Source organism: Balaenoptera acutorostrata, chromosome 13 (assembly GCF_949987535.1).
Source record: "Balaenoptera acutorostrata chromosome 13, mBalAcu1.1, whole genome shotgun sequence".
In the NCBI taxonomy this organism is placed as follows: Eukaryota; Metazoa; Chordata; class Mammalia; order Artiodactyla; family Balaenopteridae; genus Balaenoptera; species Balaenoptera acutorostrata.
This window is the reverse complement of record NC_080076.1, coordinates 79,685,185-79,707,004: the sequence shown is the minus strand read 5'-3', so window position 1 is coordinate 79,707,004 and position 21,820 is coordinate 79,685,185. Positions and strand designations below refer to the sequence as shown.

The following is a 21,820-nucleotide window of genomic DNA, read 5'->3' as shown; positions in this document are numbered from 1 at the left end:
CTCTATGTACATATGTGCTGGAATATCACATATGCTTAATTATATATAACTTATTACATATAATATTAGTTATATATAATTAATATAATTATATACAATGACATATTAGCCATAAAAAGAAGGACATTTGTGACAACATGGATGAAACTTGAGGGCATTATGCTAAGTGAAATAAATCAGACAGAGAAAGACAGATACTGTTTGATAGCATTTATATCTGGAATCTAAAAAATCCTGACTCTTAGAAAAAGAGTAAATTGGTGGTTGCCAGGGACAGGGGCAGGGCAGGGAATGGGTAAAGGTGGTCGAAGGATACAAACTTCCAGTTACTAAATGAGTAAGTTCTGGGGATCTAATGTACAATGTGGTGATTACACTTAACAATACTGTCTTATACACTTGAAAGTCACTAAGGGAGTAGATCTTAAAAGGTCTCATTAAAAAAAGCGTTTTAACTATGTGAGATTATGGATGTGTTAACTAATCTCATTGTGGTAATCACTTCACAATATATATGTATATCAAATCATCACATTGTATGCTTTAAACTTACACAATGTTATATGCCAATTATATCTCTATAAAGTTGAAAAAATAAAGAAATCAATTAAGTAGGAACAAAAGGAATGACGATACTTTGGAGATATGCATGTATGTGTATCCATAATATATCATGCCCGTCTTAACAATATATCTTTATCTGTTTGTGCATTTTGCTTGCAAATATCTTCTTTATTCATCAAATGAAGGCAGCTTGCTAACTGAGCTTGCCTTGTTTTTGAGATCACAGGGGATCTGTGCGATATCGAAAGCAGATGATCCTAGTAAACTTGGTGAGACTCATGCTTCCAACACATTTCCTGCTCTAGGTTGAAGGAAGCCTTGCTGGAAAAAAAAAAAAAAAAAAGTTTTGAGCTAGATTCCTTTCAGTTCGCAAGAGCTTCTTTCCTTTTTCTCTCCCATGATCAACTCTTGGCTCTTGTAAGCTCATTCTACACCCTTTTCCTTTACTAAAACTGGTGATGTCCTAGCTCTTTACCAAATGCATTTTCACTGTACTGAGTAGCAGCGAGATGTAGGGAGAAGGTTGAATGCTTTAAGATCTATGTATTTCTTATGTTTAAAATTGCACTTTTTTGTTTTACAAATTGAATACATATTATTTTCACACAATATGGTAGAAAACAGAGACTAAACTCCCCATGTGCTACATGATTTATGTACATAATCTTTCATGCTCACAATAATCTTAGGCTATAGATATTGCTGTCTCCATCTTCAAATGGAGAAACTGAGGCTCAGAAGGCATAATTAATTCACCTACATTTTTGAGCAGCTTGCAAGGGGCCAAAGTGAGGGATTTGAATCTAAGTCCATCTGCCAGAGGAATCGTCATTCTCAACCCCTGTGGTACATAACCCTCTCGCCCAGGAAAAAAAATACAAAAACATTATCTATTGAAAGCCAACTATGTACCAGGTACTTTATGATCTTGCTTACATCTAACAACAAACCTGGAAAGTTGATATTTACTCCACTCTACTGATGGTGTGAATAATAATATCAATAATAATATCAAAATATCAAAAATATCAAATCACTATTTAGTGATTTTTCCACGTGAGGCAGTGCTAAGCATTGTACATTTTCTCACTGAAGTAAAATGGAACAAAATGAAAACCAATTATATGCCTGCCACCTGGAGATAACTACCATTTCTATTTTAGTGTTCATTTTTTGGGTGTTTTTGCTATGCATTTATTTTTTTTTCCAAAAGTGGGATTATACTTTCTGTCGTGCATTATGGCCTCATTTCCTCACTCAAAAATGCATCTGGGACTTCCCTGGTGGCGCAGTGGTTAAGAATCCGCCTGCCAATGCAGGGGACACGGGTTCGAGCCCTGGTCCGGGAAGATCCCACATGCCGCAGAGCAACTAAGCCCGTGTGCCACAACTACTGAGCCTGTGCTCTAGAGCCTGTGAGCCACAACTACTGAGCCCACGTACCACAACTACTGAAGTCTGTACATATATTTGTGTTGGTGAAAAAAAAAGGATGCTGGGGCAGAAGCTACTCTGTGCTCACCAAATCCATTTTCCTTTTGTCCTCAGCACAGTTTGACTACATTTCCCAGCCTCCTCTGTGGTCAAGTGGGGTCATGTGATTTGAGGTCTGGCCAATGGAAAACAAGAAGAGGTGATACCCACCACCTCTAAGTCTGTCCCCCAAGAAAACTTCCCTCATGAACCTCCATACTCTCTCTCACCATCTGTGAAAGTAGAAGCAAGGTACTTCAAGAATCTCAGGATGGAGGGTATAAAGGAGGGAAGAAAGGAAGGAAAGAAGGAAGGAAGGCAAATGGGCACTGGAGCCTCTAAGTTGCTGCGCATTAAGAATCACCTAGAGGAGTCACCCAGTCGGGTTGGATTATTGCATCTTTATATCAAGATGTAAATTATTATGGTGTTAAACCACTAACATTTGGTGCTGTTTGTTATAGCAGCTAGTGTTACGCACCTTGAAGAACATAAACATCTAGAAGAAAGTCAGTCTGGGCTGGGATATTGGGCTCCTGCTGGAGTATTTGGAAGAATTCAGAGAATTTTCCTCTGTTGTTTCAACAGCCAGCTCATTCTCACCATTGCTAACTATTATAAAGATGCATTGTGGAATTTCACAGTTTACAGCTCTCATTTCAGCCTCTGAGAGGAAGGCAGGGCAGGGCTCACATGCTACAATGTGGAAATGGATCTTTCTTGGCGTTGGAGTGGTCTACCCAGGCTTGCAGCTAGTCAGAGACTTCTGAGCCTAACATCTCACAACCTGGTGCTCAGGAAAAGTGTGATGCTGTGTTACCTCCTGTCTGCACAGAGAGCACGACATGTGCATCAAATCATCACATTGGGCTTCTCCACCTCTCCATCAACACCAGGGCTTCTCCACCTCTCCACTACTGACATTTTGGAATGGGTTTTGTCATGGAGGGATGCCCTATATATTACAGGACGTTTAGCAGCAACCCTGGTCCCTACCGCTAGATGCCACAGGTACCTTCTCCCCAGCTTTGACAAGCAAAAACATCTCCAGGCATTGTCAGATATCCCCCCAGATGATAAAGAATCACCCCTAGGTAAAAACCACCCTCTAGAGATTTCTGCCTCTTTGTAAACATTTCGCTTGCCCATAGTTCCCCTGTAAATGGAAATATAGGCTAGAAAACAGTTCTCTCTTCCTGGGGAGATGAGTGACATGGAATATGAGATGAAATTGAGGTAAAACATATCACCTTCCTGTGTTCTGTTCACATATGGAGATCATGTTTGGGAATGGTGTGAATCTCACACCACAATGGCTCTTTCTTCGTCTACAATGGAACTTAATTCCTATGTAGATCCCACTGGTCGCAAAAGCTTTGTCTATTCATTGAGGCCAATTACAGGCAATTCAGGGCTTTCTTAGGCTATCTGGATCCTCCTCACCCACACATTTCTCTGGGGTGATGGCTAAGATCTGCAGACTCTCTAGGCCAACACCTAATTATGGGGGCCACACTGGCTCCTCAGCCATTGTCATTCATCCATCCCAGCAAATGTCGAGGTGTTCTCAGTGCCTGTCCTGCCTCCTGGACCAGTCCCTAGACATCACTTCTGCAGAGTCCCGTTATCGGGGCTTATCTGAGCCCTGCCATCTTCTTCCTTAGTTACTTCCATGCCACTCTTGAGACCACAAGAGGGCTCGGGCACATCCCGGGCCCAACTTCATGAGTCTATTATCTTGGGCCCACTAGTCAAGGCAACCCAGTGAGACTTCTCTCCTCTTCAGCTCCCTGTGAGGGACTTGCCACCTGCCTGGGCTCCCCTGAGGAAGGTATGTGAGGCACCTAGGGTGAAAAATTGAAGGAGAAACTCACTCTTAGATACTTATTCTCATTTGCATGACCCCAAGATTGAGAGCCTTCTTTTTTGTTAATTTTCTATTTTCTATTGGAGTACAGTTGATTTACAATGTTGTGTTACTTTCAGGTATACAGCAAAGTGATTTAGTTATACATATACATGTATCTATTCTTTTTCAGATTCTTTTCCCATATAGGTTATTACAGAGCACTGAGTAGAGTTCCCTGTGCTATGTAGTAAGTCCTTGTTGATTATCTATGAGAGGCTTCTTAAGAGTGAAGCACCAAGGAAAATGGAGCAATGACTTAAATATATGAGCTAAAACCATACGTCTCTTAGAAGAAAGCGGAGGAGTAAATCTTCGTGACCTTGAATTTGACAATGGATTCTTAAATATGATATCAAAAGCATGAGCAACAGGAGAAAATAAATTGGACCTTATCAAAATTAAAAAACTTTTGTGCAACAACAGACGTTATCAAGAAAGTGAAAAGACAACCTACAAAGAGGGAGAAAATATTTGCCAATCACATCTGATAAGGGTGTAGTATCCAGATTATAAAAAGAACTCCTAAAATGTAATAAAAAGATAACCCGATTTTTAAATGGGCAAAGAACTTGAATAGCCATTTCTCCAAAGAACATAACAAATGACCAGTAAGCACATGAAAAGATGCTCAATGTCATTAGTCATCCAAGACATGCAAATCAAAACTGCAATGAGATACCACTTCACACCTTCTAGAATGGCTATAATTTTACAAAACTACGGGGGGAATAAGTGTTAGACAGGATGTGGAGAAGCTGGAACCCTTGCACATTGCTGGTGGGAATAGAAAATAGTGCAGCGGCTGTGGAAAACAGTTTGCCAGTTCCTCAAAAAGCTAAATATAGAATTACCATATGACCCAGCACTTCTGCTCCCTTCCACACCCAGAAGAATTGAAAACAGAGACCGAAAGAGATACTTGGGCACCAATATCCATTGCAGCCTTATTTACAGCAGTCAAAAGATGGTGAGAACCTAAGTGTCCATCAACAGATGAATGGATAAAGAAGATGTGGTCTATACACATAATGGAATATTATTCAGCCATGAAAAGGAATGAAAGTCAGATACATGTTACAACATTTAACCATTTTTAAGAGTGCAATTCAGAGGGATTCAGTTTTTGAAACCCAGAAGCCCAGATTCCTACAAAGCAAAAGCTCTGAGTTTGAAAACTATTTTCTAGCATCTCTAAAATGGCCCTGGGATCACACATGCTGCCATTGAATGAGATGTGGCAGGCAAGGAGGACTAGGATGCAGAAGAAAGTCTTGGCCTACTACACCCTCTGTCCAGTGGGACACAAGGACCGACTTCCCGAAATCAGGCCTAATTTAAGTACGCTTTGTTAAACTTATTCCACCAACATGTATCAGCTATGAGAGGGAAAGGCATAATAATTATGAATGAGAATAAGAAACTATTACATTTGTACATTTCATGATCGCTTACAATACACTCTCCTTCTAAACTATAAGCTTTCTGAGAGCAAGAACAAATTTTGTCTTGTTCACTGTCATCTCTCTCCCACGCCTTTCCATAACCTGAAACATCATCAGGACTCAGTAAATAATTGTCGACTGAACAAATAAGCACATAGGCTTTTGTCTGAGCCCCCAGAGTAACCTTGTTTCATAGCGGGAGCATTCCCTTTCTATACAGGCAGTAACTGAAGCTCCAAAGACATGAAGTCACATAGGTGGGAAGAGAGGGAATTAGGATTTGAACCTGTGTTTTCCAGCAACAAGTGATTTGGAAATGTCAATTCACTTGTCAAGCAAAACGCTACTGGAGGGATGCTGAATCAACTCTCCTTTCGTGGGAGTCATCCGAACCAATACACTTTATGGTTTATTACGAATAATGATTAACAATAAAAATGGCAAACCTTATTGAGCTCTTGCAGTATATATAAATTATACATGTGGTTTTAGTTAATCTTCAGAATAACGTTGGGATTGGTTCCAGGTGAAGGGTGAGGAAGGTGAGGCTCAAAGGGGTAAAATGATTTGCTCAATGTCACTCAGCTCCCAGGGAGCTCTACTGAGATTCAAACCCATAGTACTGTGTGACCTCCAACGTTTGTGACACTTCGCAGCCATTCCATTTGAGTAATAGACCTTGATGGGCCTCTACACTACGTACGTATCTGACACATCCTGGGGCAGCCACCGAATCCTACGGTCCACGGGAACCATTGGCAATGACTTTGGGAAAACAAGTGTGTGTGTCTTCAGTGGCAAACGTCCATGACATTTAGGCTCAGACAACCTGCCAATGTCTGGGGGAAAGGGAAGAGGGGAGTCAATCATCCTGACATTCTGTCATCTGCTTCTGGGGTCTACGGGATGCCAAACAGCCTGAGTTGGAAAGCACCACAGTCTTGTTATCCAGATGTTTGAGGTTGCATTGCCCCGCCCTCCGTATGTCAGAGTTCCTGGCTGAGAGACAGCGACACTGATATCGTTCTGGCTACCACCAATAACAGCGCTGCCCTTTTGTGTGTGTGCACTGAGTGTGCGAGGCTTGGTGCAGAGGAGTTTTTTTTTTTTTTTTTTTTTTTTGGCTGCATTGGGTCTTCGTTGCTGTGCGCGGGCTTTCTCTAGTTGCGGCGAGCGGGGGCTACTCTTCCTTGCAGTGTGCGGGCTTCTCACTGCGGTGGCTTCTCTTGTTGCGGAGCATGGGCTCTAGGCGCACGGGCTTCAGTAGTTGTGGCATGCGGGCTTAGTTGCTCCGCAGCATGTGGGATCTTCCCGGACCAGGGCTCGAACCCATGTCCCCTGCATTGGCAGGCAGATTCTTAACCACTGTGCCACCAGAGAAGTCCGGTGCAGAGGCTTTTATGTGCGTTTTCTTATTCTCTGAATTGAGGTTGTATGAGCGGCCACGCATTCTAGATGAGGTCACTGCTAAGACTCAGCATTGGGTAAAGAACATACCGAAGGATGCTCGGGGAGGACGTGGTGGTAGTGGGGTGAATAGTGGCCCCCAAAAGACATGTCCACCCAGAACCTGTGAATGTGACCTTATTTGGAAATAGGATTTCTGCAAGTGTAATTAAGGATCTCAAGATGGGATTACTCTGGATTTATGGGGGCGGGGGGATGGGAGGTGCCTAAATCCAATGAGTGGTGTCATTACAAAGAGATAAGCAGAGGGAGATCTGAGGAGGGGAACACAGATGGAGGCGGAAACTGGAGTGATGTGTCTATAGGCCAAGGATTGCTGGCAACCACCAGAAGCTAGGAGAGAGGCATGAAAGAGATGTTCCTGAAGAGCCTCCAGAAGGAAGCAACCCTTGCCAGCACCTTGATTTCATCCTTCTGCACTCTAGAACAGCGAGACTGTCTGTTGTATTAAGCAGGCTGGTTTGTGGGATTCTGTTACAGAAGCCCTAGGAGACGACTACAGTGGTTGAGACAGGATTTGAACCAGAGCGTCCAAACTCTTTACCAGTAACCTATGACTCACACATTTGGAACCAGCTCTCAATGTCTTCATGTTCCCAAATTCAATGATCCAGGGCACTCGAGTTTTCAGAAAGAGTATACACACACACACACACACACACACACACAAGCAGACACACACGCACTTCAAAGAGGTGGCATGACCAAGAAGACTTCTTAACCTCTTCCTAACTCAATTACTAGCTCTCAAGAACAGAACAAAATGAAAGACATCCAAATTGTTCCTACAACTCTGATCAAGCAGGCTGTGGGGGAAAAAAAACAACAACTGTAGTCATGAAATGTGAAACCAGAGAACTGGCCCTTTTGGGCATTCGTGATGATATTTTATTAACACGGAGGCTTTTGTCTGTGGACTTCAGACAACTTTAAAAAGTCAGTGAGTGCTGTTCTGGTCCTCATTTGATGCGGCCATGGGCGGCTGGAGAGGTGGGAGGAAACACTGTGGTTAAGACATTTGCCCTCGTTTTCCGGAGTCAGTTGACAAACCAGAAATAGTCCAGACTTCTGGGCATCAACATTAGGATCTTCTCAGAGTTCCTCTTACCGTAATTGATTTTTCCTTAATGAAATTGCCTCTCCTCTTTCTAGACAATCCGGAGAACTCCTACACATCCTTCAAGCCCCAATTCCTATGAGATCCCTTCCCTGATGTTCCCAACTCCATGCTCTGCCACAAAGCAATGCTGATTATCTCACTCCATGTACACACATTCTAGTTTGTATATACCTCAAATACACCATTTATGATACTTTATACTATTTGATTCCTTATGGGTCAGTCTCTCCCTATAGATGAGGGATTCTTAACCCAAGAGCTTACGAAAGTCAATGGAAGGGCTTCAAGGGAAGTTGCCAATCCCTGGAAACCTTCTGCAAAATTTTACACGAATGTGCAACTTGAGGGATAGGTGCTCCATAGCTTTTGTGAGTTTTCAAATAACTTCAAGACTTAAACACCTTTAAAACTCACTGCACTAAAATTTAAATTCTCTGAGTTTCTTATCCCTATTGCCTGGCGCGGCACCTGGCCCAACACAGGCCCATGAAAAATGTCTGCTGCTGAATCACTGCACACAACTTTGATGAAACTGTAGTCAAAGGGATTCTGAGTTGCTCTGATTTTGTGTTGGAATCACTGCAGCTCTGAGTGAAGAACTTCGAAAGCTCTGAATCTGCCTCACAGCTACAGCTCTCCTCTCCAAACGGCGGAGGTCAGTAGCCTGTTCTACGGAGATGCCTTTTCATACCCTTTGCTCTCAGAAACTTCCTACTTTTTAGTTGCCTCAGCAATCCAGCACCTGCAGACATATCGGCATCAATGTACAAAAATACATGGATACAGAGATAATAGCAAAATAAATAAGCTACAGGGAGATATTGTACAGCACAGGAAATATAGCCAATATTTTCTAATAACTATAAATGGAGTGTAACCTTTAAAAATTGTGAATCACTATGTTGTACACTTGAAACTTATATTGTAAATTGAGTATACTTCAATTAAAAAAATAAAAAAATGAGACTCAACCTGAATGTATATCAATAGGTGCTATTAACCTTTAGAAGGTAGGTCAGCAAAATATTTGTAAAGAGCCAGGTAGTAAATATTTTAGGCTTTTGGGGACATAGAGCTTGTCTGGGGACACAGAGCTCGTTTGGTGCAACTCCTCGACTCTGCCGTTGTATTGTCAAAGCAGCCGTAGACAACGTGCAAATGAACAGGTGTGGCTATGTGCCAATAAAACTTTATTTACAGAAACCGGCAGGGGGCTGGATTTAGCCAGCGAGTCATAATTTGCTGACCCCTGCCTTAGAATACTACATGACTGTTAAAAAAAAGACTTGTGAAAATGTCCAAAATTGATTTAATTTGCTGAGCGATATCACTAGCACATCCATAGTATGTCCTGCGTGGTCGATTCTGTTTTCAGCACCTTACCTGGGTTCTTTTATTTAATCCCCACATACCACCGCTTAACCACTGTGCCTATTGCTTTGTACGGGGAGCGACCAACTCTGTGAACTTGGACAGGTGGCTTAGTCTCCCTGAGCCTCAATTTCCCAACTGGTAAAACCGACTCAAAAGAGGACTGTTGCTGTTTGTATAAATCAAGTTAGTTAATATTGGTTAAGTCGCTGTCACATCATGGAAACACAATTCAAGTTAGTTCCCCGTCGCTTAAATTTTTTCAGTGAGGCGCTGTATTCTCAACTAAAAGAGAAGATAAAGAAAGGGATGCTTAAATACGTTCAGTTCTGAACATGTTCTCTGAGGGTACAGACATCTATTCAGACACAATTGAGTATTTTTTTTAACACACGGTGTCGTGGGATGGCGATGTCTATTATCTTACGTGTGATTAATGAAAGCTGTTCACATAAACAGCAAGAGGACAGACACTGACGTCCCCAGTGGCTGCTAATTAGGGAGGTGCTGCTCGTTCTCAGGCTTAGAAGGGAACTGCTCTGTCTTAGCTGTCTGTAATAATTTATCAAGAAGTGAAATTTTAAGGACACGACCCAGAAAGAACGTGATAACAAGAAAATATCTCTTTTCCTTGTAATAATGATAACAATAATACTGGAATGTACTAGATGCTTCTATGTGCCAGGTACAAGCTAAGTGCTCTGCAGACGTATCCTTATTTCATCCTCCCAGTGGTCTTCTCCAGTTAATATCTATGTTTGTTTGACTTTCAGATGAGGTAACTAGTCTTCCAGCAAACGAGTGGTGAGCTGTGGAAATAACACTAAGCATGACCTAGTTAAGGAAGCAAGTTTGGGGTGTGGGAGAAAGAAACATCGTGTGGAATTGTCCACATCTTGTAGATTCTGGATATGGGGCGGTTAGGGGAATACGGATGAAAGGGAAACTTACAAATACGTATACACACACACACACACACACAAGTATATAATGGTATGGTGAAGAATGAGTTTGTTTGCATTTAAGACAGTGTAAAATCCATGAGGCTGTAACAATTTTGATTCTAAGATATCCCTAGCACTAGAAGACAGCTACATAAACAAGAACCCACGGCTTTGTGTGCTGTGTGTTCACAGGGATCAAGAAGAGGCACACAAGGTACAGCCCGGGGCTGGTTTCCAAAAGCCATAGGTGCACTGCCATTTACCCGCTCCTTCACTCGCATGGGCTGCACCCCTCGGGACGGAGTGCAAGGATGAGCTGGGGGGAATCCCGTGGGAAGTAGAAGTCACAGAACTGAATGACTGATTAGGTGGGGAGAGCGCAGAAGGAGATGAAGTTGAACAGGACCCTGCGACCGTTCTAGTTTGATTGAGTGGATGAGCTGGAGAATTGAGAGGCAAGCGCAGGTTTGGGGGAAGGTGAGAAGCTCCATTTTGGACATTCCAACCTTGAGGTGCAGAGGTGAGGAGACACGTACGGGTGTTGATGGCTCTGTGGATTAGGGAACAGGCACGTTAAAAGCTGAGGGATGAACAGAGGGTGAGCCCTGGGACATCCTCATGCTGAGGAGGACGGCTGAGGAAGAGAAGTGGGTGAACGGTCTGAGCGGGAAGACAAAGAAGGGGTTTGGCAGTTTCACAGAACGATGGCGTGATTCAGAAGGGGAAGAAGGGGCTGTCTGTAATGGGGGGGTCTATAAAAGGGCATGGTACCCAGCAGACTTCAGGAGCCTTGTCGCTAACTATAGTGGCCAAGGTCACTTCCCGTAATCTAGGCTACAAGACTTCCTTGATGTTCTTCCAAAGACAGCTCACTGTTTTGCAGAAAGGAAGGGTTTGGACTTAGGCAGACCTGGATTTAAAGCGAGACACCTACTCCCCGCAGCACACAGAATCTACTTAGTGGCACGGTATCCCCTGCACAATGGCCTCGCCCAGGAGCCCCAGCTCCAGACTCCCTCCCTGGGAACTTAAGAAGGATGCCTTCAGCCTCTGCTGACTCAGTGGATCAACAGGGACCTCTGACACCTCCTGGCCTTTCCCGGAACCTTAAGAAGGAAGGGGAGAGAGCCTCTGAGGGCAGGTTTAAAATTAGAAGGGAGTGCAAGGCTGCCTGTGGTTCTTGAACCTCAGCCATTCGGGAGGAATGGGAGATAAGGTGCACAAGAGACAGGAAGCATTTATTTAAGATTCCTATCGCACTGGGAAGCTGGAGGGGGAGTTTAGCTCCGGGGAAGAACAGGATGTTGCCAGGATCCGGGGCAGGGCCCAGGGCAGAGGGGCATGGAGGGAGCGGATATTGGAAAGAGGGAGCTAGGCAGCCAGGGTGGAAGGCGACAAAGTCTGGAGAGGTCTCAGGCAGGAAGAGGCCCCTTGGGAGCTCAGGTCTCTTCAGCGGCAGAAGGGAGATAGATCTTCTCTTCCAAGGCCTTGGGTCTTTGAGATGAGGCTGGTGTGTTTCTGGGTGGTCCCAAAGAAGACCTCATTTAACTCTTGCGGGAGCTCTCAGTTCACTGCCCACCCCCACCCGCCCGGAGTCTTTCTGCTGGTCTCCCAGCTCGGAGGCCACCAGGCTGACCTTCTCTGAAGGACACCGCCCTGCAGCTCCATCTTGCCCTTGAAGGCTGCAGGCAGTTAAAGTCCGGACTGGCTGACCGAGCCCCTGTGAGCAATTCCCATCCCATGCTCCTGGGCGTGGGGACCCTGGGGCTGAGTACCAGGATGCCCACTGTCTCTCTAGAGAAGCCCACAGCTTCCCCCGTTTCCAAAAGACTCTTTCTCAAAAAGAAAATCCAGGGAAGGAAGTCCGCCTATGGAAGAGGACATGCACAAAATGGAGAAATACAAACGAGCAACAAACACCAAGGAAAAAAAATGTCATCGTCATTAGAATAACCCGTAGCTGCACTGTCACGGCAAAAGCCGGGTACTGCCATGAGCCCTGGACATCCAACAACTTGCTTCAGTCCCCTTGACAACTCTCAGAGGCATTGTCTCCATGTCACAGTACAGTCCAGGAAACCAAGGCACACAAGGGTTAAGTTCCTTGCCCAAGATCTTAGCGGCTAAGTGGCAGATAGGGGAAGGACAAGGACCGTGCAGACCACCTAACTGAGAAGAGTCTGGGTTTGCAGCTGACAAAACTGGCCTCGAGTAAGTGACTTCACCTCTCGGAACCTCAGTTTCCCCACTCTAGAAAATGGGGGTAAAATCGGACTCACGTCGCGGAGTTGCAGGTCTTTTTTAGCAAGAAAATATATGATTAGTACAGTGCATTGATATTTATCTCAAGTGCAATAACGGTAAACTTTTTATTATTGATTTACAGGTCCCAAGGACCCACCATACTGACTCTGCCTGCCTACATCTGTCAGGAGTTAGCAAGGGTCCACGCCTGGCAACAGAGGCCAGAGCCCCCACAGAACAAGGCTGAGATGTGTCCCACCCCTACCCTCCTTTTCTGGCCTCTCCTGCAGGCATAGCTGACAAGATCCTGAGGGGACCTCCCACTCACTCACAACCAAGCCTCTGGGGAAGCATCCGGACCACAGGGGCTGATCAGTGATGGAGTATTTGCTTAGCTCCACGCCCACGGTCCAGCTGGAGAGACACCCTTGGGTTCAAGGCTAAAGGCTTCCAGGAAATGTGGCGGAGGCTTGAAGCCATCAGTCACTCAGTAACTGCCCCCTTCTGTCTCTGGGGACAGTCTGGAGCGCTGGCTTGGGACATTCTCCCTTTTCATTCCCAGGGAGCCTGTCTGCTTCCTCTTGCTCTCCCAAGCAGTGGCCACACATTATTACTATTACTGTTATTATTTTTGCTACCACTTATTGAGTTGTTCACTATTTTCAGGGCCCTGTGCTTAGTGCTTTACATGCATTTCCTCATTTAATCCTCACTAGAACTCTGAGTGTTGGAGAGTATTTTTATCCCTATTTTACAGCCTGCTCGAAATGGAAGTTCGCTCGCTGGAGGTCACGCAGCTGGAAAGCGAAAAACCTGGGCTGTGAATCCAAGCAGTCTGGCTCCAAAGTCCATGCTTGAAGCTGTGAGCCTTGTGTGCTTTAACACAGGTTCTCCTGACCAGGCCTAGTGGCCAAGCCAGAGCAGCCATCCCCTCCTTTCTCTTCCTTGCAGGAATCAAAGAAGGAACATTGGGAGGTCGGGTTATAGGACTAATCAGTGTAAGGAGACAGCCAGGGTCACACAGATCACAAATGTGGGGGAGTCACAAAGTTTCCAGGATCTCACAAAGAAACTGGGTGAGAAGTATTTCAACCAGAAGGCATAGCAAGTGCAAAGGTCCTGAGGTAGGAACAGACTCATCTTCTTCACATTTGCTTCTAGGTCTCCTCTGCTGAAATGTTTATCTACCATCCTGTTCTCCACCCATCCATCCTTTGGAACACAACTAAATGTCACCTCCTCCAGGAAGCCTTCCCTGGACCTGGGCTGGGCTGGGTCCCCTGTCATTGCTCCCATTGCCCCATTCTTCTTCACAGAATACTGCACGTTTATGTTTACTTAACAGCCTGGAATATTTGCTTACTGTTGGTCTCTGGATAAACTCTAAGTAGGCAGGGGGTAATGTTTGTTTTGTATTCTCTATGCCTAGAACAGTGGCACATAACAAGTTCTCCAATAAATCTTCACTGACTGACTGCTCTGAGGGGGCCACATTTAGAAGATTGGATTCAATGCTGGACACCCTTGTTTATTAGGGGAAAGGGTGCATGTCACTTCTCAAGGAGGGGGTGGTCACCCTTGGAGAAACACTTACACTCATGCACAAGGAGACACATACAAGTATGTCTATTATGGAATTATTTGTGATAGAAGAAATTGGAATCAACTTAGATGCCCACCAGCAAGGGACTGGATACAGGTAACGTGCTCGCATGTGTTGTAAGACAGAGAGCAAAGTAGATGAACCTGAGCTATAAGCGTCTACAGGGAGATTTCTCAAAAACTTGACAGGGAGAGAAAATTCCAGTCATGAAGTGATTCGTACCCCATTTAAGAAATTAAAAGAGACCAAAGAGACCCTCTATATTTTTCAGGATTCATACATAAGTATGTAAAAATCATATTTAAATGGAGTATATATTCTGAGTTCATAATAGTATGTGTGTGTGGGCAGGGCTGGGGGCACAAGGGGGAATTTAACCGTACTGAGATGCTCCAATTTATTTAAGAACTAGGAATTCATGTATTACTAATTTAAAAATGTGTAAATATAAAAAAGGGATAGTTAGAAAATACACCAACGGGTTCATAATAGCTAATTCTGGATGGTAGGAATATGGGTGGATCTTATTTCCTTCTTTCTGTTCTTGTTTTTTTTAATTTTTTAATTTCAGAGCGCATAAGAGGGAGGGAGAGAGGGAGGGAAGGATAGAGGAAGGGAAGGAAGAGAAATAGGAACATGAACGGGGGAAAACATGGCAAATAGGAGCTTGGAAATGAGCAAAGGATCAAGGGTTGTAGGAATGGTGGGGTTTGATCCAGGAAAAATGCAAACCCCACCTTCACATATTTTCAGGGGGAAAAAAAAGATAGGGCCAACTGAAGAAGCTTGAGATAGGGCACATTCCAGTACAATGTAATAAGAAGAACTTCTCTTTAAAGACTTTCAAATAAATGTGAATTACCTAAACTATACAGTAATAGACTGTCCTTAAGAACATCATTTAATGCTACAAATACATTTAGAGTCTTTTTCTCTCCCCCTCCCAGCCAGGGATAACCACTGCTGTCAGTTTGTTAATTACCTCCATAGACCTTTCTCATACCTTTACACACATATATTTACCATAGAAAATGTACATCTTGTTTGTGTTGATTTTTTTTAAACACGCATAGTACTATGTAGATGGCATAAAACACTCAGCAGCCAGCTCTTTTCATTCACTGTTGTGTTTCTGAGATTTATCCACAGAGATCGGCTTAGGCTTAGTGTACTCTTTTTCATGACTGTATAATGTTCCATCAAAGGAATATATTACATTGTATGCATCCACTCCCCTAATGGGGGACATACAGGTTGATTCAAATGTTTTGCTATCACAGTTGAGCTGTGGCTGCGTGTGTACACACTTCCTCGTGCATCTCTGGATAGTAGAAAGAACGCATTTTCTATTTCAACAGATTCTGTCGATTTGCCCAAAGAAGTACCAGGTAACAGTGAGCTGTGTGAGAATAGATTAGGCAGGAATAAGTTCCTCGTCTCTGCAAGTGTCTAAGCATTGGCTGATAGCCTCTTGGCACCACTATAGTGGAGGGGATGCTGGCCCTAAATGGCCATTAAGTTCCCTTCCAACTGTGCGATCCTATGATCTCTCATCTCCCTGCAGTGGGACCACCACTCGATACAACTCATGCCAAGACCCCCAGCTGCACTGAGGGAAAAAAGTCATCTTTTCAGCAGATTTGGAGGAGCTGGGAGGGATATTTTTGCAAAAACCCCATGTTTCTTGCTCCTATTGATGTGTTATATTTCATTCTAGCTGAAGACATCTTAACTAAACCCCTTGTGTTTTGTTGGAGTTTGGAATGAGGGCTGGGTTGAAATCCTGGGTCGGTCCCAAGTAGCTGTATAATCTTGGGCATGTTTGAATTCTCCATGCCTCAGTCTCTTCGTCTGTAAAGTGGGGTAAATTCATACCCCTTGCTCACGACCGTTGTGATGATTCCCTTGGTTGATGGATGTAACGTGTTCTAATGGCTGGTGAGTTGCATCACTCTCTAAGGGGGTGCGGGGAGGGCTCACTGTGCAAGCCGGCTGTCCTAGAGATGCAGAGATTGGGAGCAGTCTTTGCCCTTGGACAGCCTTGCCCAAGTCCAAGGTTTAACCAACCCGACGCACCCATTGCCGTGGCCAGCACAACCTTTCGTTTGCTCTTTTATCTCTTTCAAAGCGTGCCCATTATCTCATCTGTTCATCAAAGGGCCCTGCAAGGAAGTCAGGCGGAGCATGGGCCCAAGGAGAGATGACTCAGGAATCTGAAAGTCAAGGCCAGAAGCCTCTCTGACAAGCAGCCCATTGGGCTGAGTTTCTCCACGGATCTTGGCCTGGGAGGAGGGCGTGAGGTTGTCCGGGTCAGGACTGAAATACCCACAGAGAGACTTCCTTTCCCCTGACGCTGGACTGGGTTTCTCAGCCCAGCCAGATGGGCTGCAGATGTGAGCTCCGGGTTGCAAGGGAGTCCGGGGGAAAGAGGCAAGACCCGGCCCCTTGCCTGGAATGTCAGCGCCTAAGCCTGATGCCATAGGAGCACCATGCTGGGGTCCTGAGCTCAAGTTTGCAGAGTTCTGGAAACAGGAAGGTGGTGCTGGAGATACTGCCATGTTTCTACGATGCTAGTGGCTATCTGTCAGAGAACATCTCAGGCAGCAGCCATCCCATCTCGCAGCTTTCAGGTCAGCTTGGACATAAGCCACAGTCTCGTGTCATCCCTACAGCCCCAGCCAGCCCTGGATAGCCTGCTAGGTTACCAAACAGCTGTTTCTTCCAAGGAACTGCAGGCCCTCCATCGCTTCTTCCTTCTTCAGCTTGTTCCAAAATTCAGGGCCCCTTCCCTCATGCCATATCTTCAGCGTAGCCAATGTTGACTTTGATCCCAGGGGACCAATTGCTACTGTCAGTCCATTCAGAGTGGAACCGTTTATAGAGTTCTGCCTTGGAAATAATAGTTCCCTGATTCCAAGAGAGACCTCAGGGATTTGGTTTCTGGAGACTGGTTGAAGAAAGGGCTCTGGCTCAGCCAGACCTGGGTTCTGCCATCCAGGGCTGTGTGACTTTGGAAAAGTCACATCACCTCTCTGATCTTAGGCTTCTTATTGGTAGAAAGTGGGGGATCATCCTTACCTTGCAGTGCCATTGGGAAGATTCAAGAAAATACATGCAAATCCTCAGTGTCCGGCATGAAGTCCACGCTTCCTAAGGGATTTTTACTGTTGTTCTGGTTGTTATTATTATTGTTCTTGCTGCTGCTGAGCCTAAGGGGCTGCCTCCCTTCTTTCCTCAGTCCCTCATTTTCTCTATAATCAGATAGACCTGCATTCTAATCCCAGCATCATCTTATAGCTATGTGGCCTCGATCAAGTTACTTAGCTTCTCTGAGACTGCCTCAGTTTCCCCATCAATGAAGAGACGTTTAGAAAGTTTGCGTGACTTCCCCAAAGTCACCTACCCAGTAAGGACTTTCGGCTCAAACCTGCATATGTCCAAGAGCCCTGATGGCTTAACCATCGTGCAGCTACATTTTTATCGTATTTCGATTTTCCTTGAACATGGCCCCTCTGTTTCTTTTTTTTTCCCTATGTGCCATGATTTTTATTTTTTAACTTTTTATTTTATATTGGAGTATAGTTGATTAACAATGGTGTGTTAGTTTCAGGTGTACAACAAAATGATTCGGTTATACATATACATGCATCTATTCTTTTTCAAATTCTTTTCCCAATTAGGTTGTTACAGAATATTGAGCAGAGCTCTGTGTGCTATACAGTAGGTCCTTGTTGGTTATCCATTTTAAATATAGCAGTGTGTATGTCAATCCCAAACTCCCTAGCTATCCCTCCCCCCACCCTTCTCCCCACCCCGCAACCATCATAAGTTCGTTCTCTAAGTCTGTGAGTCTGTTTCTGTTTTGTAAATAAGTTCATTTGTATCATTTTTTTTTAGATTCTGCATATAAGCGATATTTCTCTTTCTCTGTCTGACTTACTTCACTAAGCATGACAGTGTTTCTCCTGTTTTTTTTTTAAAAAGATTTTTTTGATGTGGACCATTTTGAAAGTCTTTATTGAATTTGTTACAATATTGCTTCTGTTTTATGTTTTGGTTTTTTGGCCGTGAGGCATGTGGGATCTTAGCTCCCCTACCAGGGATCGAACCTGCACCCCCTGCATTGGATGGTGAAGTCCTAACCACTGGGCCGCCAGGGCCTGGTCTGCAATGAGGACTACCTAAAAATGATCCCTTCTTCAAATTCTCAAGTTCTGTCTAAAAGTCCATGTCCAGCCCACTGGGCCACCAGTTTACCCCTCCCAAGAAACAAAAACAAAAAAAACTAATAGAAACAGTGTGAGAGAGGTCTTTGGACCGTTTGGGGAGTGTTCACAAAGGGAGGGAGGAAAGTGGGCAGCTGAGACTTGCCCAACTTCAGGAAGGACCTTGCTGGAATCTGTACATCAAAGGAAGACCAAGGCTTCAAAGGCAGGCACTCCATTCTGCCCTCTCAGCCACCGGTCACATTGGGACAAAGCCAAAGGATGCGATGTGGGGAGCCGAGGGTTTCGTGACAAGAACCTCGCTGTGGTCAAGGGTGTCTCTGGAGCCTGGCACAGCTGGCTGCCCTCCCCACAAGCCACCCCTCACCAACTCAAGGGTCCTCACACGGGGGCCCCAGACCCCCAAGGGCTCCATGCTAGAATTCAGAGCTTCTCTGAACTTGGTCAGCAGGAAAATACATCGCATCTTTGTTATCACTAATCTTGAACTGAAATTGAGCATTTCTTTCCATTATGATTGCAGGTAACAGATGTGTGGCAGTCCCTGCCACTTGGTCACCAATAGAAATCACAGATATTGGCATGTCACCTTACAAGAGTCACAGAGGATTTACCATCCCTTAGTCTCATGACACTTCTGCTGTCCGGGTTGTTATTAGAACTGCTGCTATGACTTATTTCAAGAGTTGATTAAAAAAACACAAATATCACTGTATCTTTTTTTCCGTTTGAAGTGGACTTCCTTTGTAATTCTATGTATTTTTTTTTAATTTTTAAAACTTTTTTTTAATTTTTTTTATTTTTTGGCCACGCTGAGGCATGCGGGATCTTAGTTCCCCAACCAGGGAGCGAACCCATGCCCCCTGCAGGGGAAGCGCAGTGTCCTAACCACTGGGCCCCCAGGGAATTCCCCCTAGGTATTTTACTTTATGGATTTTAAAGCACTGTTCTGAGAAGGAGTTCCTGGACTTCACCATACTGCCAGAGTCTCATACGCACGCAATATTAAGAACCCCTGTTGTAGCCATTCAACTCTCTCAGTCTCAGTTTTCTGGTCAATGAAATGGTCATTAAAATCCCTCTTTTAAAGTGCGTTAGTTGGGGCTTCCCTGGTGGTGCAGTGGTTGAGAATCTGCCTGCCAATGCAGGGGACACGGGTTCGAGCCCTGGTCTGGGAAGATCCCACATGCCACGGAGCGGCTGGGCCCGTGAGCCACAACTGCTGAGCCTGCGCGTCTGGAGCCTGTGCCCCGCAACGGGAGGGGCCGCGATAGTGAAAGGCCCGCGCACCGCGATGAAGAGCGGCCCCCGCACCGCGATGAAGAGTGGCCCCCACTTGCCGCAACTAGAGAAAGCCCTCGCACGAAAGAAATTAAAAAAAAAAAAAAAAAAAAAAGTGCGTTAGTGAAGATCACATATTGCAAGGCGTGTGAAAGCACCAGGCATGGGGGAGATATTCGGTCAACACTACCTTCCCTCTTTCTTCTCGACAGCCACCCTCTTACAACCTGGAGCCGAGAACTGGTGTATCTACCACCTGCCTTCCGTGGTCTCCCATGAAGGGCCTCTCGCCCACCGCGCGCTGGCTCACCCTGGTCTCCAGAAGTGAAATGCCCCTCCTGCTCCACCACGACACACGTCCAGTGAGACAGAGGTTGACAAGGCCACAAATATTTGAACTATCCTCGGGCTAACACAGGGCATTGACCCCAAAGTATGTGCTACGTCGGCCGAAAGTTTATCCTAGAATAACAAACGTGACAGCTAGCAAAGTGAGGGGAAAGGGCCCGATAAGATAAAAGGCACCCATGGAGTCCAAAGGCACAGCCTGTGCAGGGAGGAAGAAATTCGGGACCCAGAGTGACATCAGGGGAGTAAGGCCATCGAGTCAAACAGTTCATTTTCTAGAAAGTTCTGAGCATCTGCGTAGGACATGGTGCAGATAGTACATATAAATCCAGCCGTGTTGCTGGGTGACCCTGAGTAGCTATGGCAACAAGATGCGACCATTATGGTGTGGCTGAGAAAATTCAGAGAAATCATGGTACTGCACTTAACAGGTGCTTGGAACAGAGTACGCCTTCCGCAAATGTGGCTATTGCTACTCTTACTACTAACATCGTTACGCTGATATGTGGAGGCTAAAGGTTAATTTCCCAGCCTCAGTGGTCAGAGTGTCTGCTTTGCCAATTAAAATTACGTGACATTGGGTTGCTTTCTCTCTTCGTGTTAGTTCTTTCACTGGGCTAAGGGATAGAATTAGGACCTGGTAGGGTGGTTGAGGGAATTAATTGAAATAATATGTAGAAAGGGCTTAGGCCAGAGCCTGATCCAGAGCAAACATACAATAAATGTTCCCAATAACCGTTAATATCACTATCATCATCATCATCATCATCGTATATCATTACAAACTGGACCTAGAGAAAGGAAGCTCTTGGGAAGAAACAAATCAAGGGGAGAAGCTCTTGGTGAGACACAGATCTAGCCCAGGGGTAGGCAAACTATCTGGTGCGTGTTTTTGAAAATAAAGTTTTATTGGCACACAGCCACGGCCATTCACTTATGCATTGTCTACGGCTGCTTTCATACACAACAGCAGAGCTGAGTGCTCTCTGGCCCTTTAAGAAAAAAGGTTTGTCATCTCCTGGTCCCTGGTGTGGAGGAATGATGGTATCTTGACAAGATGACCCTGGAGGAGTGGTCGGCAGGGGGTGGGGGGGGGGAAGATGTTAATGAGCCTTTTGACATAAGTTAATTATTTTTTTATAAGTTAATTATTATTTTCCTATGTTGATTGATTTATCCTGCTGGAAAGAAAAATTTCCTTTCTTCTATCCATCAATCTGTACATCCATCCACTCATCTATTTATTCAAGAAATCCTCAGACACTGAGCTAAGTGCTAGGGATGGAGAAATGAACTAAGTCTGAGAGAGGTGGACAGAGCATGGATTACTACAGTTCAGTGTGGCAGACATTGGAGAGCAGTCAGTGCCATGCTTTCTTTGAATTAGAAAAACATGCCCCCCACAAAAAAATGCCTTTGCACGTAGTAGATGCTCAATAAACATTTGTTGAATGAAAAAAAGAAAAAGAAAAAGAAAAAGTGCCTTGTCTGAGAAGTCAAGATTGGACAAATCAATGGATCTCAGACCTCATCTGCTACTTTGGCCAGACCATTTGTGCAGTGCCCAACCTTCACAACCTTGTGTGGCAACCCTGAGAGCAATCAGTACAGTGTGCAAAAGGGATCTGCGTAGGGCAAGCCACGCTAGGGAGGAAACCAGTGTAGCGGTGTCAGGTGAGTCTTCATGGAGGAGGAATAGGAGCTTAGTCTTGAAAGGGGATCAGGGGGAAAGGGAGATAAAAGAGGACAGGGACAGGTGGAGAGAAGCATGTGAGTGGTGAGGGGGTTGGGATGAGGGTTGGAAGGGTCTGGTGGGTTCTGCTACCAC

At 44.9% G+C, this 21,820-nt stretch overlaps 1 long non-coding RNA gene across 3 annotated transcripts in view; it reads right to left on the bottom strand.

The window, feature by feature from the left end:
* The window catches only part of LOC103012402 (uncharacterized), a 234,960-nt gene extending 214,963 nt beyond the window's left edge, over positions 1-19,997 (bottom strand). For all 3 annotated transcript variants that reach the window (XR_450824.2, XR_003623208.2, XR_003623207.1), the window contains exon 1: positions 19,955-19,997. This is a non-coding gene — a long non-coding RNA (uncharacterized LOC103012402). The remainder of the gene's footprint in view (positions 1-19,954) is intronic.
* Positions 19,998-21,820: the final 1,823 nt, after the last annotated feature.